This window comes from Danio rerio, chromosome 21 (assembly GCF_052040795.2).
Source record: "Danio rerio strain M-AB ecotype USA chromosome 21, GRCz13ab, whole genome shotgun sequence".
Lineage (NCBI taxonomy): Eukaryota > Metazoa > Chordata > Actinopteri > Cypriniformes > Danionidae > Danio > Danio rerio.
Window position 1 is genome coordinate 17,701,012 of NC_141041.1, and position 14,449 is coordinate 17,715,460.

Here is a 14,449-nt window from a genome sequence, read left to right on the forward strand (position 1 = left end):
ATTTTCCAGTCACATTCTATTTTTGACAGATAATTGGTTTTTATTTTGGACACACTGGGAAGTCACACTACTGTGGGATCTGTAAGATCTCAGTAGACTCATTTAAACATCAAAAGCTGTATTTTAAACTTCAAAAATATTCTAATTTGCTGTGAAATTGCGAGTGCTGTGTTTTATATATTTATTTATTTACTTTTTGCATATTACACATAGTAAAGGAAGCGGAAAAGAAAACACTTTTAAACATGTTACATGCACTCACATGTAACCCGGTTGCAAATATCCCATGCAATGACATGCATTTTAATGACAGACATGATAAAAGCAGTTTATTTGAACGAGTGAAACTGAACATCCTCTAGAGGTTTGAATTTAATTATATGGCTGTGGATACGGGCTCTGCTAAGCTCGACTGTCTGCCTCCATTTGATCAGAAACATTTCTGACACCTTCAGAGAATCTGCTTACTGTCTGCTGAGCTAAAGACGATTGATTCAGCAAAATATTACCATTCGGGGAAAGGGGAAGGTACATAAAAACTCCAGATTTCCAGCATTTAATAAACAAGCAATAACCTTTATAGAGCCATCTGTTCAAACAGAGCTGCACCTGCAAACAGACACAGTGCTGTAATGACAATAAAAGAGGACATGACTATTCTCTCAATTTGCACACACACACACACACACACACACACACACACACACACACACACACACAATCTCTCCACGTGCCAACCATTAGCAAGACATTATCTCTTTTTCCCCACCAGCATTTTGGTTTTCTAAATATCTACATACACTGTCATTTTTGTATTGCTTCAGAGGATAAAAAATACAAACTTACTAATTTCAGCTCTGTCTAGCATAATCAAAAAAACATTTAGTTCATATGTTCAGTTCAAAACACCCTTCATAAGATTTGTGTAACCCTTCTGTAAATGTCCATATTGATTTTTAACCATTTAATTTTGCATCCAAGTCGCACAAAACTGGTCTGAATTGTAACCGTTTTGTTTTGTTTCTTTTGTGAGGAAATTACAAACCAACATTTAGCTTTAGCTACATCCTGAAAGGCAAACACATAGCAAAGCAATACTATATATCTATTTATTATCTATTGAACTTTTGTGTTTTTTTTACTATACCTTTAGATATGCAAAGCAATTAAACATTACTTACAATTTTATAAGTTTAAACAAACATGTTTGCATATTGTTAGCACATTTTTTAGCATATTTTTGACAGAAATGTTAACACACTTGGTAGGAAATTCCAATTTAAGGGTTTATTTTTTGTTCAGTGGTCTAAACTATTTATGTTGACTTAACTAAGAGACTCAACTTGTTAAAAGTTCTTTTGTAAGCAACCTTTAGTCACTGCAATTAATTTTAGCATACACTACCTCACAAAAGTCTTGTCATGGTTCCTAGTTGTACACAGCAAATTCATCAGAGTTAAATTCTCGGTGTTGAAGCATTTCAGAGTAAAGTGTTGACGTTAAAGAGTTAGATTTTGATAAATGAATATAATAAGAGTTAGAATTGATTTTATTCAGTGCGAAATCAAGGAGTTATCTTTTCTACACTTGGTGGAGTTATTTCCAACATCCGGGAATTCATGCAGCCCCAGTCACTGAAGAATTTTCCAGACGCCATTTTCCATCTGAGGTTTAGAACAGCAACTGGTGAGTCAAACTACCTAAATGTTGGTATTTTTACTGACTTTCTTTAAGGAAATACAGTTGTAAACATATTGTTAAGTTAATAATTTTAGAATAGAGTGACAATTTTAAACTTCTGCGGTTCATTCATGGTCGTTTGTGTATCTAGCTTAACTGCATTACTATTGACTTCTTTTCAGAATGTTTTTATATATGCTCACGCATACATAGTGCATAAAAACATCAAATGTACATGTTCAACACATTTCTGTCACGCTTAATGCTATTTTGTGCGTTGTTACCCATCTGAAAAATAAAATCGACACTTCTCCTTTAATTTGAAGCAAACTAGCGAGGGAATCCCCGGAGCAGCCTAGCCTACTCTGCCCGGATGCTAACGGCAACACAGGACGGTTTCCATGAGCTCTGGAGTTTCTAAAACATATCTGGTGAGTAAATGAACATGCTTACTTGTAAAAGGCTTCCTGACTGAAACATATGATTGTTTGTTATTCGTGTACGTTAATTTGGTTATTTTAAACACCGCAGCTCTTTTAAACTGGTTCATTCGTGGCCGTCCATATAACGTTAACGTTAGTCCATAGACTCGCGTGATAACGTAACAGTTACGCTTGAATTATATTAAGTGTTGACAACCATTAAAGTCGGAATGTTAACATTAATGTCTTTAAATGACCACGTTTGCACTTTATCAGACATTTGACGTTACAGAAGTCTCCCGGAAGTTGCGGGACTAACGTTAACGTTATCCCGCAAATGCACAGAGACTCCCAGATGCCCAAGTAGATGCCCGCAAATGAATGATAATCTCCTGGAAATCGCGCGTCTCCCGCCCGGTCATTAAACACTTTACACACCCCTCTCCACCGCATCCCTCCCAGCTCTTCAGGTACGTCGCACGCAAGTCACCCCCACCGCTCTTCAGGTACGTCGCGCGCAACTCATCTCATTGCTCTTCAGGTTCTCATCTCTCCCGCTAACGTTACCTCCCGCAAATCAACTCTGTATCCCCCGAAAATGACTTTTCCCAACTCGGGATGTCTGACGTTAGTAAGTTAGGCTATTTCTGTAGTCAGGAACATCTAAGTCAAGCTTTTTCTCCCACATGATATTGTGCTTAAAACTATAGGCTAAACTTAGCATGTACTGTACACAACATTTCCTTTTTATTAAAGACAATTTAGTGCGTTGTAAACAGCCACCTGTCTGTAAAATTAATCAACTGATTCATATTTGAGCAGCCTAATGATGATATAAGTTTGATTTTTAGATTTATTATCAATAATCAACATCTGAATCAAAAGATATGTGAAAATGTGTGAGGCATACTTTGTGATGTTTATCTCTTTTATCTGAAGGTTATGCATATGTGTTTGATACTAATGTGTTGTTGTTTTTTAACAGCCACAGTTCTCTATACAATAACACAAGACCCTGTGACGGTGGCTGATTAGAGACGGATGGTGTATTTCCAGAGTTGGTGAAATGACACCAAGCACACCTTCTTGGTCATATGTGGTGATAATAATGAAGGTATGTTTGATAAAGTTCTTTATTTGTTTCACAATAAGCTGAGAGGGTATTAGAGCATTAGAGAATAACAAATGACATGACGGTGATGAGTTTTGTATTGTGGGTGAACTGTTACTTAAATAATGTTTTGCTCTGCTTTGCACTTTTCCTCTTCTGCTTATCCTAATATTTTAGATTATATTTGGACCTGAAACATCTGCTAGACTCCAGGAAAGGTGGCGTCAATACTGGACCTGAAAGGGCCTAACAAGTTGAATCTGGTAAAGAAACATGCACGCACACACACACACGCACACACACATGCACGCACACGCTTACAGAAAACTGTAAGTTTATGAATATTTTTTACACTGTGGCCAATATTTTTGGGAAATCAGCATCACTAAATGATATAAAAGATTTTAAGCTCCTCTAAATTTTGCTCCAAGTGTTGTGTTAAATTCAGGATTCTGGACAGACAGCTGCCTGTTTTTCCAGTTCTAGACATAGTGGTTAACCTAATTGTTTTTGGAGATCCAACAGTGATGTATGTGTTTTTTCTACTTTTCCATATCCTGTCACCTCAACCAGCTGGGAGAGTCAAGTTGTGGATCATCATGAAGATTTTCAAAAGGTGAGTTTAGATTTCTTGAATGTTTTATTTACTTTAAATGTTCTTTTAAATATATCATAGAATTTGATTGCAATTTGTTTTCAAACATTTTTCTTAGTCATGCTGGAGTCTTGAAGAGTTCTTAGATGAGCATCCCCCTACAGTATATCCGTGCTTCAGGAACCACCAGACGAGCGATCAGCAGCTACTACTGTACATCGTCATGGATAAAAAGGTCATCCTGTGGCTGGGAAGCACATCTTTCACAGGACATGCTTGATGAGATTTCCTAGCTCCAGTTTGTTTTCACACAAGTTTACAGCATTTATACCTTCATTTAAACTGCTGTGTTTGATATGGAGGACCAAGGAAACACCAGAAGTGAAAGATTTGCACGCCAAGTTGTTTAAAATGTAATTTCAGAAGAAAACTATGAGTTCAGAAGAAAACTATGAGTGACGCTATATTGAACTTTCAAATTGCTCTGATGAAACATCAAGTTTGGACCAAAGGACTGAAACAGCCTTTTTGAGCACTGGTCATACATATTTTGTTGATACTGTCTGTACTAATAAAACATTTAAAGCATATTTGACATTGTTGCATTTTAAAAACTGAATGAATTGTTGAAGTGGTGAATGTTTTCAAATAAAATGTTTTTTCTTTTGTAATTTACAGTCTATTTGAACTTTTTACCATTTTTACACTCAAGAGAGTTGAATAAAATAACAATATATTACACCAGGCGGTGTTGAATATAGTTACATATTTTAACTCTGCCCAGAGTTAAAATTAACCCTTTCTTCGGTGTCAATGTGCCAACCCTTTTGAAAGTGTTGATTTAAGTCTGTTTTGAGTGGACCCCATGAGACACTTTCAAAGGGTTGAAATTAACACCCATAGAGTTGTTTTGGGTCCCCATATTTTGCTGTGTAAGAGCAACAAATAATGACTTCTAGTTGATCATTTGGAAAAGTGGCAGAAGTTAGATTTTTTTTTTTTTCTTCAGATGAATTATCCATTGAACTGCATTCCAACCATCACAAATACTGCAGAAGACCTATTGGAACCTGCATGGAGCAAAGATTCTCTCAGTCAAGTTTGGTGAAGGTAAAATCATAATCATTTAATATTGGGGCATGTGAGAGATCTACAGAGTGGATGATTTGTGCTGCCCTTTACATTAGAAACCACAGGAGTGAGCTAATATTTTGGCAGGATAGCACTCCCTCTCATGCTTCAGCCTCCACATCAAAGATCCTGGAAGCAAAAAAGGTCAAGGTGCTCCAGGGTTGGCCAGCCCAGTTACCAGAAATTAACGTTTTTGAGCATGTCTGGGGAAAGAAGGAGGGAGCATTGAAGATGAATCCAAATAATCTTGATGAACTCTGAGAGTCATACAAGAATGCTTTCTTTGTCATTCCAGATGACTTCATTAATAAGTTTTTTGAGGCATTGCAGAGAGTCATACACAATATAAACTCTTTTTCCATTGCACCATGACTTTATATTCTACAAATACAGGTTTGTACTAGCATATATATGAGTAAAGGAACACTTCCTTTTAAAAGATTCTATTTTATCCCTTTTACCAGATGTAAGAAGTCTTTGGTGACTTCAGAATGTGTCTCTAAAATTTCAGCTCAACATCAGACTATTTATTATACAATGTTGCTGTTGTGATTCCATGATTCCATAGCAATTTTACAGTATTCATTACAACATTGTCTGTTTTAAAAACGTCTTGAGGTGTGGCTGATCACAGAAAGTTGAAACAGATCTTTTAATCCCAGTTTCTTTGCAAATCCTATCATGTAGACATGTTTAAATGTGTTACTATGGACACGTTAATACACATCTGTCAATCAATTTGGTGGGTGGAGAAAACCACACTCCTACATTACATTCCGGTGAGCCTCAATCGCTGGAATTTGGTTCCTATTTTAACGTCAGGAAAGAGAAAAAGGAGACTTATTGTGTTTATATCACTACACTACAGCTACAGATTCTGTCCAAACAGCCTCCAAAAGTTGATTTTGCATCACAGGTGCCCTTTAAGCAAAAATGGACACATTATTGGTCATGCTTCACATGAGAGATGTGCTGAGTAGATCTGCTGCTGTCATCATGTGCGACCAGCGTAAATGACGAAGACAAGAAAAGTAGAGGGATGAGACAGAGAAATGAGTGAACCATACTAACTGACAACCCTGATGACATACTACATTACCCATGATTCCAACTGGGGCTATGCTGCTCATTTGCTTTAAATGTGACACCACCCATTACTTACAGGACGATTTCTGTAGAAATGCAAGAATGCTTACGTGTTGAAGCCTCACACATTAGTTCAAATGATTTTAAGATCACAGTCAGCACATGTAAGCTGTTTCTGTGGGCCATTTCCTGGGCAATGATGATGATCTTGCACTTGATCATAGACTTGATGATCTTGTCATATTAGTATGTAATCTCTCTGCGTTTGACCTTCACAATCAGTTATTTTATTTATTTATTTTTGACATATCAGACTAAAATCCCTTCCCTTTTTATGATATGACCGGTAAAGCAGGAGTTTGGGGGTTGCTGGTAATTTTAAACAAAATATGTTGAGTAGAAAAGACAAGCATTTTCATTTACTATTAAAACAATACAATATACACAGCTGCAAATATACAGTAAATGCACATCACATTAAAAAGTGTAATGGGACCACGATTGTAGCAGAGCTTTTATTATATCACAACCAATCACTTCCAGTTCTTCTTCACATGTTCACGTGGAGAAGAAACAGTTCTGTTTAATCATACTACATACATGTTATGCTTCTGTTATAATCTGCTCTGTGCAGTCTATTGAAATGCACTAGATCCTTTGGATTCATCTTCAATGCTTCCTTCTTCATCTTTCCCTAGACATGCTCAATATTGTTCATGTCTGGTGACTGATCTGGTCAATCCTGGAGCATCTTGACCTTCTTTGCTTTCAGAAACTTTGATGTGGAGGCTGAAGTATGGAAATGAGCGCCATCCTGCTGCAGAACCATGATTTTTCTTTCACCAAACTTGACTGGTTTCTGTGAGAATCTTGGGTCCAAGTGGGTTCCAATAGGTCTTCTGCAGTATTAGCAATGATTGGGATGCAGTTCAACAGATGAAAAATCTGCCTTCTGCAGCTTTTTCGACTGATCAACTAGAAGTCAAGTTACTTGTTGCTCTTACAACTGGGATCGATGACAAGACTTTTGTCAGGAAGTGTACACATCCAAAACATTTGTGATAATGTAAATATATAAGTCAGCAAAATGTAAAACACTGTTCTGGTGTGTTTTTTGTATATTGTAATAATGCAATCATATCATTTGTGTTTTTAAATGTTTAAGCTTAAAACCATTTATTTAATTAATGTTAAAAACATAGTTAAACTACAATAAAAATTCTATTCTGTTCTAAAAGTAAGAAAAGGATTAAAAACGATAGCTACTTGAGGCTGCAATAACAATGAGACAGAGTTTTACGCATGAATGCCTATATTTCCCATTACTAAAAGTCCTCTGAAGCACAGGATGATGGACAAGAGCCGAGGCAAACTCTTTCCTCCAGCACCTTCCTGATGCTCAGCCACATCATCACTACAGCAGCCGATGTAGATACAACCGGATATTGACTGCAGTGTCTGAACACATTAGATTCTGTCACTTCCAAAACGACAGTGCGGACCATCAGCCCTAAAGATCGAAAAACCAATCCTAGCATGAAGTCCATTTAAAACATTAGTCAAGGTTAAGACTGCAGCAAAATTGTCATACTGTATTTTTTTCACTCTACACTCTCAGAAATAAAGGTACACAAGCTGTTACTAAGGTGGTACCTTTTCAAAAGGTACACATTTGTACTTGAAAAAACCAGGAGGAAACCCACACGAACGCAGGGAGAACATGCAAACTCCACACAGAAACACCAACAGACCCAGCCGAGGCTCGAACCAGCAACCTGCTCTACCTACTACCTACAGTGACAGCATCACCTATATTATATTATATTATATTATATTATATTATATTATATTATATTATATTATATTATATTATATTATATTATATTATATTATATTATTATTTTATATTATATTATATTATTCATTCATTATTTTCTTGTTGGCTTAGTCCCTTTATTATTCTGGGGTAGCCACACCAGAATAAACTGCCAACTTATCCAGCTCGTTTTTCCACAGCGGATGCCCTTCCAGCTGCAACCCATCTCTGGGAAATATCCACACACTCATTCATACACACACTCATACACTATCGACAATTTAGCCTACCCAATTCACCTGTACCACATGTCTTTGGAATGTGTAATTAGGGTAATTAGGCAAATCATTGACGAACATAAAACACAAACACAAAAAATGTTGCTTAAGGGAGTTAATAATATAGACAATAACATGGTTTTTAAAAATATAAAAAATGGCTTTCATTTTAAATTAAATAAAACAAATAAGAAGAAAGAATAAAAAATGTTATCATAAATACTGTGAAAAAGTCCTTCCTCTGTTAAAGATAATTTGGGGGAAATTTTGAAAACTAAATGTCACAGGAGGGCTAATAATTGTGACTTCAACTGTACATGCTTAGGTTTTGTATAAAAAGTTTGTCTACATTAGACTGTTTTTTGTTTTTTTGTTTTGTTTTTTCATGGTATGACACGAATTAAGCCATCTTTGTCCACACAAACACATACAAAGCCTGTCATTTACAGCACAAAAGCAATAAAGACCTTTCATCAGGCCTCCAGATTCGTCTCTGCACTGCACCATTGCGTTAGCCCTGACCTTAGCTGTGTTTTCTCTTCTCTGCTGTGACGACCAACACATTCCACCAATGAGCTGACTGAGAACTTTTCAGATGGCTTCGTTTTAGCCTCCTCAATTCCCAACTCTTTTCTAGCTGTCAAAAAATGTTGTTAACCCCATTTCCCCTGACAGAATCAACAGACTGTGAGCATTAGCCTGCTAGGTTTTCTCAACATTATGGCTGAAACATGAAACAGAGCTAAAATTGAACCGTTAAAGGAATCCTGGTCACTTCTAGCCTCTATTTCACCCTGAATGTAACCTCCTAACAACTATGTCCATTTGAACTGAGCAAGATTTTTTTTTTTTATTCTAGGGCTTTAGACCAGCAGGGCGCATTGGCATATTCTTATGTGCAGCACAACTCAATGGAATCATTAAGAAGCAAAATATTGTCAGGTTAGATTTACTGCTACGATTATTTTCCTCATGACATGAGGAGGGCCAAAGACGCAAGAAAAACTGAAGAAAACTAGTGGTTAACATCATGGTTGCAGCATTTTATTAAAACGTAAATTTTGAAATAAACTTTGTGTTTGCTAGCGCATTGTGTATCTGGATGTTTATGTTACTGGCAATTTAAAATTTTCATTAATTTATTCATCTTCTTTTCAAGCTAGTCCCTTTATTAATCTGGGGTCACTACAGCGGAATTAACCGCCAACTTATCCAGCATATGTTTTACGCAGCGGATGCCCTTGCAGCCGCAACCCATCTCTGAGAAACATCCATACACACTCATTCGTACACATACATACACTAAGGACAATTTAGCCTACCCAATTCACCTGTACCGCATGTCTTTTGACTGTGGGGGAAACTGGAGCACCCGGAGGAAACCCATGCAAACGCAGGGAGAACATACAAACTCCACACTGAAACGACAACTGACCCAGCCGAGGCTCGAACCAGCAACCTTCTTGCTGTGAGGCGACAGCACTACCTACTGTGCCACTGCATCATCCAATTCAGAACTTCTATAGCATATAAACATGCAACATTTTTGTGGTATTTTACTGTTTTTTAAAAATTCAGTTTTCAATATTTAAAATATATTAACAAAGGATTGTTTATTCACCTGTGACCCACCTGCAAAAGACTGAAATGGTATTGTTCTTTCGTTTGTTCATTTGTTTGTTCATTCATTTTCTTTTCAGCTTAATCCCTTTATTTATCTGGGGTCGACACAGCGGAATGAACCGCCACCTTATTCAGCACATGTTTTACGCAGCGGATGCCCTTTCAGGTGCAACCCATTACTGGGAAAATATTATTATTATTATTATTATTATTATTATTATTATTATTATTACTATTATTAGTATTATTATTATTATTATTATTATTTGATCTGCTAGACCAAAGGATTTATTGTGATCTGTGCAATTTTACAAGTCATTGTTCTTGGGACCTTTGCTATTCAATTCATAGCTAAAAACTGGAGTCATTTTATTTGTTTTTTTACTGACAGTTGTGGTGAAGTTATAATCCATCTCTTCCAAGATTCACCCCTGTGAAACACCCCACCAAATAACAACCTAAATTGAGTGTTCCTCACACAGGTGAGTGGGCTTTACAAACCACCTGTAGAAATACTCTTCCCTCTCAAAAAAAAAAAAAAAAAAAAAAAAAAAACTCCCTTACTCTAACATGAAATTCTTTGAGCATTAACAGTTTCTTTGTATGATACAAACTTCATGTATACTGCTTCTTTGTGTTGATTTCCTAAATGTCTCCTCAATTGTAAGTCGCTTCGGACAAAAGCGTCGGCCAAATGACTAAATGTAAATGCAAGTGGTCAGAAATGAATTCAGATGTAAATGTGCGCATATTGACTCAGAGTATGTGTGCTAAATGTGGTATGCGAGATCTCTGTATCCCTTAAACCAATGTCAACTAACTTATTAAAATAACAGTACTGAAAATTTAAAAAAGAATAAAACAAACAAGTTTTATTAAAGCTGACCACTAAAGCAAAAATACACATTTGATTATTTGACATAAATAATTGTTTTAGATTATTTAGAACATAAAGCCCAAATAAGACCTTACATTGTATGTGCACGTGTTTACAGTGCATGCCAATGTCCTCTCCAGAATAGAATGTGCATCCTGTAAATGCACAACCAGGTTTTTTTGTCAAGTGAATAATTTGTGGCTCATTTATCTGCATATAATGATTTCTAAAGTACTTTGTTTGTCCACAAGTTGTCAACAATAAAAGTGCAATGTTTAGCAGTAAGAAAAGTTACAGCCTTAGTCTGGTTTATACTTTTGCATCAAGAGATCGGCATAAACCACTTGCGAAACAATAGCTGGAAGTAAGCTTTTTATGTTCCTCTGTGTTGCGTTTCTTTGCTGGTGTTTTGTTTTTTCTAAACGCTACCTTAATGTACAAGCGGCTCAAACTCGCTCATTTTGAGGCGGGAACCAGAAAACAGAAAACAAAACTTTCCATCTGGAGATTCTGCATGGGACTTGACACCTGTAAGCACTTGCTCCAACGAGATCGCGCAGCTCTCAGTCCCACCCACACTTGTCAGCACTACCAAGTTGACCAATCGCAAAGCTTTTTAAATTAAGGTTTAAATTAGTCTTTAAGCATGAACAAGGGTGTGTCCAAAATTGCAAACTTCCTTATTAAATAGTAAGTGAAAAACAGTATGTGAGCAGAGTAGTATGCGACAATTCATAATATTCGGAAAACATAAAGCGAAAAAGTACACAAATGACCAACTACTTACAGAAAGATTCTGTAGTGCGCATCCAAAAGACAATTTCTATCCTATGATTCCATGCGAAAGAATAGGAACGAAATGATGCAACCGATGTGGGTAGGTCATGTGATAACAACAACATGGCAAATGTAGTATGTCCGAATTCCATTCATACTACTCACATTGATACTAATAGTACATGCTTTTCTAATGGTTGTGTAATAAATTCAAATTCTAATGTAGTTCAGTATCTAAAGAGTAGTGTGTGATTTTGGACGTAGCTTAACACACCAGGAGGTTTACAATTTCATTCTAAACAACTACAGAATCATTCTTATCCTTCTGCACAAAAAGCAGAACACAGAAAAATATTTTTGCCTCCATATATACAGTAACATACAGACAAGCACTACTGTATTTATCATGAAACATAAGAAAAAACACATTACGTATTGGTTTTAACCATGCCATCTTCTTCTAGAGAATGTGAAAATGCTTCAGCTGGTTTGAGATGTTAGTGTATTATGAAAGAATATAGCTAAGAATACCTCTTTTGAAGTGCTGGAGGTCTCCAAAGTGCTTGTATATGTGTGCTTGAGTTGCTCTTTGCATGAATATGTAAAGCTCTCCAGAGATACATATGATCTTGACACCTTCCATTGTACAAGTGACCGGCTGGTTGGCAGCTTTTAGCCCATAGTTGTAGCATGCTCCTCAGGAGACCTTAAAGAAACAGGCCCATTGCCGTGTGACAGTCGGGCTTTGATCACAGCAGTCATTATAGTCCTCGCGGGACTAATTGGTGAACCGGACTTGGGCTGATTTCTGAAAGCGGCTCCCGCAAGTGGAATAGGTCTAGTGGGATGTAATCATGAGCTGTGTCAGCAACCTTTCATCAGCTTTAAAGAGAAGGGAGCATTCACACATTTACTTCGAACCTTGAAATTTAAAGAGAGGGATACATGTGGAGTTACACGTGGACAAGCTCATTTAAAGGCAGAAAAGAGGTCAGTAGATTTCATAGCACAGAAAAAAAGAGGTTTCTAGCCAAAGTAAAATAAATAAATAAAAAAATAAATGAGATCAGCTGGCAGAATGCTAAAGCTACGGTACTGTAGGGTTACATACAATTAGGTTTAGTTAGATTTATCACTGATTTACTCCTGGTAACATCCAAGTTAAGTGCCAATTCCTACTACCCTGCAGGTACAGGACGTCAACATGACGTCATATTGACGTTGTACCCAACGTCATGGGGACATGGGTTTTAGTTTGGAAATGAAAATCAGGTTGACATCAGAATCCAACCTCAGGCGATGTCAATGTCAAACGTTGTCAACCAAATATTAACGTCTAATAATGTTACAACTTGATGTTGTGTGGATGTTGGATTTTGGTCACTTTTCAACACAACCTAAATCAACCAAATATCAACGCAATTTGATGTCGTTATTTGACGTCAAAAATAACGTTGTCCTTAGACGCTGGCAAGACATTTACTTTGACACCTGACGTCATGACCTAAATCTAACCTAATATAAACGTCTTATGATGATGTGTGCCTGATGGGTATTAACTACTGAATTATTACTTCTTGCAAAAACAGAAATAATAAGCAATAAGAACTATTTGTTATTAAGATATTGGCTGTTTATTAAAAATAAACCCAACTTCCTTATTAATTATTAATTGCAAATTAACAAATCTTGAGAGTTAAAAATCTTAGTTAATAATTTTGTTAACAGCCTTAAAATAAAGTGTGAACAAAAAGTCCTATCCAGGATTGGGTCCATCAATCTAAGTATCTGTTAATGCAGTTATAAAGCTCTGGAACTGCTTGTGGAGACATTGAATTGGGATGGTTATGACTATGAATATGCCAGCATTCCACTACAGCCAATGAACAACTGTGAAACAAGATGCTGTATAGGGATTTTGGGCAGCAGAGATTTTCAGATTAGAAGCAAGGCATGTTACAGTGAATGCCACCAGATTTCATAATTGGTTAGAATTGAAGGAAAAAAAAAAAAAAAAAAAAAAACTACTGTAGTCCGAGCTCAGTTTATGGATGATTTAAAACTTTAACGTTACTTCTGACACATGCACATGCACATATATACAAATACAAACATATGTATACAAAAATACAATTTATATAAATCTATAATTCTGACTTTTTAAAAGTAAATCTATTTTTTCTCACCACTGCAAGTTTATACATATATTAAGCATCAGAATTCAGAGGAAAAACATCCGAACTGTTAAATAAAAAGTGTTTTTTTAGTAATTTTAGTACTATTTAGTGGAATAAAGCTTCCATAAACAAAATAAGAACAATATGCAATTAGATTCTATGAAAAATCTAATAATATTTAACTTAAACATAATTTAAAAATAACAAGTCAATGAAAAAAAAAATTAGTTGATCAAAACACAACATTTTACTTAAGATATGTGACCCTGGACCACAAAACCAGTCATACATGTAAAGTTTTGGAAACTGAAGCTCATACATTACATGAATAAGCTTTCCATCATGTGTTGTTATGATATGACAACATTTGGTTGAGATTAAATTATTATTTTAAAATCAAAGATCTGAAGGTTAAAAAAACTCTCAAGAATGAGAAAAGCACATTTAAAGTTGATCAAATTAAATGCTTATGCATTTTTCTTACTCCCAGGGCTGTTTATATCAAAGTTGATGTTTAGCCAAACCATGTTGGTGTTTCGTAACATTTCATTTTTACGAGGTGGGTTGTTAGCTGAACTCTCACCCCACAACCTGGAGGACCAGGATATTCACACACACACACTATGGACAATTTAGCTTACCCAATTCACGTATAGTGCAGGATTAGGGAAACCGGAGCACCCGGAGAAAACCCACACGAACATGCAACATGCAAACCCCACAGAGAAAGGCCAACTGACCCAGCCAATATCCTGACACTTTATCCAACCCATCAGATTATGCTACCAAAACTATATTTGAATGGTTCTGAGGTGGGGATTAGAGATTAGATATGTTAGGGCAATATTACAACTTCATATCACACTACTTAATATA

The 14,449-nt window shown here is 36.2% G+C and overlaps 1 protein-coding gene and 1 long non-coding RNA gene across 3 annotated transcripts in view; one reads left to right on the plus strand and one right to left on the minus strand.

Moving 5' to 3' along the window:
• Window positions 1-14,449, minus strand: part of unc5da (unc-5 netrin receptor Da) — a 357,597-nt gene that overhangs the window by 171,095 nt on the left and 172,053 nt on the right.
• Window positions 1,630-4,479, plus strand: LOC137490589 (uncharacterized). The gene is made up of 6 exons (XR_015520179.1): window positions 1,630-1,686; window positions 2,007-2,111; window positions 3,088-3,216; window positions 3,391-3,476; window positions 3,787-3,829; window positions 3,927-4,479. It is a non-coding gene; the product is annotated as an uncharacterized LOC137490589 (long non-coding RNA).